The sequence below is a fragment of the Gossypium raimondii genome, chromosome 1 (genome assembly GCF_025698545.1).
Source record: "Gossypium raimondii isolate GPD5lz chromosome 1, ASM2569854v1, whole genome shotgun sequence".
NCBI lineage: Eukaryota > Viridiplantae > Streptophyta > Magnoliopsida > Malvales > Malvaceae > Gossypium > Gossypium raimondii.
This window is the reverse complement of record NC_068565.1, coordinates 16,390,201-16,395,448: the sequence shown is the minus strand read 5'-3', so window position 1 is coordinate 16,395,448 and position 5,248 is coordinate 16,390,201.

Below are 5,248 nucleotides of genomic sequence, written 5' to 3'. Positions count from 1 at the left end.
TGTCAGAATGGAACAATAAGTAAAAAGCCCAACCACACGGTTGTGTGGTGGGTTCATAACATTGTTACAAAGCTCTTATCATGAAATCTCGGAATCATCAATGGGAAGACTTTCATCGAATTTCAACCATCGATTTCAACTTTGGAGTATAATCTGTGTAGCAGTCAAGGTTTGTCTGAAACTCAAACTTCGATACCCCAGCACGACATTCTATGAGTGATTTTGATTTCAATTTTCTAATGTCGATGTTCTATATGGGTATGTCATCAAGTTACACCAGTGGGCAACTCACAAGTGACTTTGGTTTAAACGTAAGGTATATGAGAACAAATGATGTACTCTCTACAACCTATGTCAGCAAAAGAACATACAATTAGGTTGATAACGAATAATGACCTAAGAACGAAGAGGAATCTAAATTCGATAATAATCCAATTTGGGAGTCCGAGCAGGATGGTTTAAAAATTGCATTATTTCCTGAACCAAAGTCAATTCCTACTGAACCAAAAGAAAGTGATTTTGACGATGAAGGTCCGGACAATGCTGGAGGAACCCATCTGGATTTCACGCTATATGCACCTCTGCCCCACATGCATAATGTCGACCTATATGCTGAAGGTGAGTTAGAATTTCTAGAATGTAACACCCCTAACCCTTATCTATCGCCGGAACAGGGTTACGAAGCATTACCAGACTTTTTAGATCAAACACATTCAAAACATGTCAAAATAGTAAACCTAGGTATCTAACCAATGTACCCTTATAGGTACCACAATTATATGATCGAAACACATCAATAAGACATCATATAAATCCAATTTGTAAAGATACCAAATTCATTCTGATTTGCCTATATCATGTTCATTTATGCACTAATTTAAAGCATGCCATATTATAGCCTTAACATAACATATACTCGTATATAATCAACCAATATTAACTTATAATCTTATTTACAATCAACTCACAAAATAGTTAACATTTAGACGCCCTAGGTACATGTCGACACAAAAAGAAAAACATCACCACGTTTTGAGTTCGGGATCGTTGATGGATGTTGAATCAGTGACCAAACTTAAGTACCTAACCTACGCACGGAAAACAAAATCGTACGCTGAGTATAAACTCAATGGTATTTCTATAATCTGAATATTAAAGGTAAGATAATTTAATAAATACATTTAATCATACAATAACATTAATCATTCAATTCATCAATTCATCAATACATCATTTATAACATATTCAATTCTCATCTATTGCTATTTCAAATCTCATACTTTCTATTCAAATAGCTTTTCACTTTCAATGTTTTCCAATACCAATTATAGTATCATTTCATTTAATCACCCCTATTAACACGACTCGGACTATGATAGATACACGGATCCAACTAAAACACATCAGTTTGGTATCCAGTACCTCATGGAATAATTCGAAGTAATAATTTGACACCTAGTGTCTCATCGGCTAAACTAAAGTAAATTGGCACCCAGTGCCTCATCGAATTAATCCACAGTAATAGATTGACACCTAGTGTCTCATCGACTCGAAGTCGAAGAAATTCCTGAACTCTTCCAATCCTATGGCATGCCATCTATATCTGACTCAGCCCGATACAGTTAATAGGGTTTAATTTCACTTTCCAATAATAATATCCAATATCATATTTGCACAATATTTCATTTACACATATATATTCATAATATATATTCCAATTCAATTCAATCAATATAAATTCAATAATTTCATCATATATCAAATCAATCTATTTCAATTGTAAAACACAAATATTCTCACCTCAACACTTACCATATACATTAAATAAAAATTACAACAATTAATAACTAGCTTCAGATTATAGAAATACAAACCAGAAATTTCGAGCTATTCCTCGTCGACTTTATCTTTCCTCTTTTTAGTCAAGAGTTCCAGTACGATGTTAGCTACGGAATTAAAACAATTAAAATTTATCAATACAATACAATTTAAATTTCATATTGAATATTTCAACTTTTTACTCAACATTTGTCTAAATTCTAATTTAGTCCCTGAATCGAGACTAACTTTTATTCTTCACATTTAATTCTTTATTTTCATGAAAATTCCACTTTAGAATAAACTCAACTCCCTATTTTTGCATAAATTCCTAAATTTTGAAAATTTCACAATTTAGTCCTTATTATTCAAAATTTACAATTTATTCTACAATTCAATCCTTTTTCATCTCTAACTTAAAATCTATCAATTTAATCCCTAATACTTAAATTATTCAACATAATCAACATTCAAAACTCAATAATTTCTAAAATTTCAATATAGATCCGGTAGTATTTAATATCTGGATTCTAAAACATAAAATTACAAAAAATGGACTAAATTGACTAACTAATTGAACTTAGAACCTTGAAACCCTAGTTTCTCATTTCTTTCTTTCTTTTCTTACTTTCCTTTCTTTTCTCCCTGTTTGTTTTCTACTTTGTTCTTTCTATTCTTTTTCGTTTCTTTATTTATTTCATTTACTTATTTATTTTATTATATTTACTTTATTATATTATATTTATTTAATTAAATATTAAGTAATATATATTTTAATAATATATACATATGTATATTATTTTTACACATGTAATCACTATTACCATCCACTTGTTGAAATAAGGTTTAATTGCTTATTTAGTCCATTTACTTTTTCTTTCATCTTTTATGCACTTTAGTCTTTATACCTAATTACTCTTAATTCATGCAAATTCACCTAACCAAAACCTAATTAACTACACAACTAACTTCGTAAATATTTAAAAATATTTACGAATTTGTTTTATGAAAACAGCGTCTCAAAAATACATTTTTCAACACCCGTGACTATCGGGCCGTTACATAGAACTTCTTCACAGGAGATCGAGCCATGCAAGTTCTTCATCAAATGTCGGGGAATTACAAGTTGGAATGAAATTTTCCTCGAAAGATGTTCTTACTGCAGTGAAGCGGTACAACATAAAGCATGGGGTCAACTACTATGCTATAAAATCCCAATAAAAAATTTTTGAGGCCAAGTACGCAATGCGTGACAATAAATGTTTGTGGAAAATCATGGCATCTGTGAGAAAAAATGGGGTTATAGACAATTAAAAAAAATGAGGTTATGGACAATTAAAAATTTTTTAGGCCAAGTGCGTAATGCATGTCATATGATCATTCGAGATTACATTCTGACTTGATCTCTGATATTGTTTTACTCATTTTAAAATACTCGTGTTGTTGCAGGTATTATATAGGATCATTCCAACTTAGACTTTAACATGATCTCTAACATTATATTACATATGGTGAAAATGAGTACCAGGATTCCCATATCGATTTTGATTACCAATATACGTAGTCAATACGATTACATTGTGTCATACTATAAGGCATGGGTCACAAAATAGAAGGCTATGGAAAATATGCATAATGGGTGGGATAAATTAGATAATGATGTGTGACAATGGTGTTAGGTACTGAATCAGTACATCCTAGGTTCCATAACCGATATACAAACGGAGCCTGTGTATTTTTTAGACTATCTGGTCTAGGGGAAAAGAGTTTCCATCAATTGTTTTGGACATTCAAGCAATGTGTCGTAGCATTTTGGTATTATAAGCCATTAGTACAAATTGAAGATACATTCATGTATAGGAAATATGAACATCAGTTATTGTTTGTTGTTACACAATACGGTAATAAAAAATCCTACCAATAGCTATTGCAATAGCACTAAGAAAATTCACAGATTATTGGGGTTTCTTTTTTACTAACTTAAGAAGGCATGTTGTGTCGTAACCCGATATATGTGTCATTTTCGATAGGGGACTAGAATATAGGTCGCAATTGAATAACGTGGAAGCCTTTAGGACCATATACACCATAGGTATTGTATACGACATATAGGATCTAACTACATGGGCCGATATCAATCAAATTCTAAGCGACAACAAGTTATTGACATAGGTATGTAGTTGCCACTATTTCCTATATCATTCTTTAACATATACAATGTTTGCATTCATGGATATACTTTTTATTTTCTTCGATAGGGTATGAGCTCTTCCAACATCGTTTCCATGAAATGTTAAAGAACTTGTGGGCTATAAACAAACTCGGTGCGAGATACCTCAATGGGATACCCAAGGAGTAGTGAACTCAATCGTATGATGGAGGTCTACGATACGAACACATGATAATGAATCTAGCGAAATGCATAACTTCCATATTGAAAGGAATGATTATTTTCCTATAACCTCAATGGTCAAAGAAACATATTTCGGCTTAGCAGCCTTATTTTCAAAGTGAGCAAAAAATATGTTAGATAGATAAAGGGCGATCACATTTGGTACAAGGATGTGATGAAAAAAATTAGATAAAATGCAAAAAGAGTGAACTCTATGTCTGCAATGTGTCATTCCCATCCAAATCAAATATTTCATGTTATGGAGTTTCATAGACCCGATGAAGGTATTATCAAGGGATCGTACCATGTATACCTGAGATGAATGACCTACAATTGTGAGAGATTTCAAGCACCTCGTTTTCCATACGTACATGCAATTACAATATGTGCCTCGACACATCTGGATGTATAAGCTATGTTGATGAAGTGTACAAACTAAAACACATATATAAAGTTTGGAAATCTGAATTCCCACCTATCTTAAATGAAAGTATGTGGTTGAATGTATTGAGCACTCCATTCGAGATGGCACTGATGTTACATTGCAAGCTACAAGGTCGATCAAATTCTACTTGAATACGTGACAATATGGATATTCGGGAGTCAACAGACCAACCAAGGTTATACAATTATTATAGGAACCCAGGGCATACTAAGCCAATATGTCTACACTTGGAGGAAACATTCAGGACAAAACCTAATTAACATTTTTTTTATAAACATACAAAAGAAGAAACAAACAAACAAGCAATTTGTTCATTTCTTTATTACTTCTCATTTTTGATAAATTGTAAATATTGATATATTATTGATGTACAATACAAGAGAATACAATATAAACAATTTTTTCATTTTCATAGATTGTAAATAAATAAGTATACACTCTCGACATGAAAATTACAATAGAATACAATAGCCCAAAATTTTAATTTTTCTTAGATTGTAAATAAGTATATTATTGATGTAAAATACGATAGATAAATTTTTCTGTATAATCGGAATAAGTACATTATGAATGGAAAAATGTAATACAATACA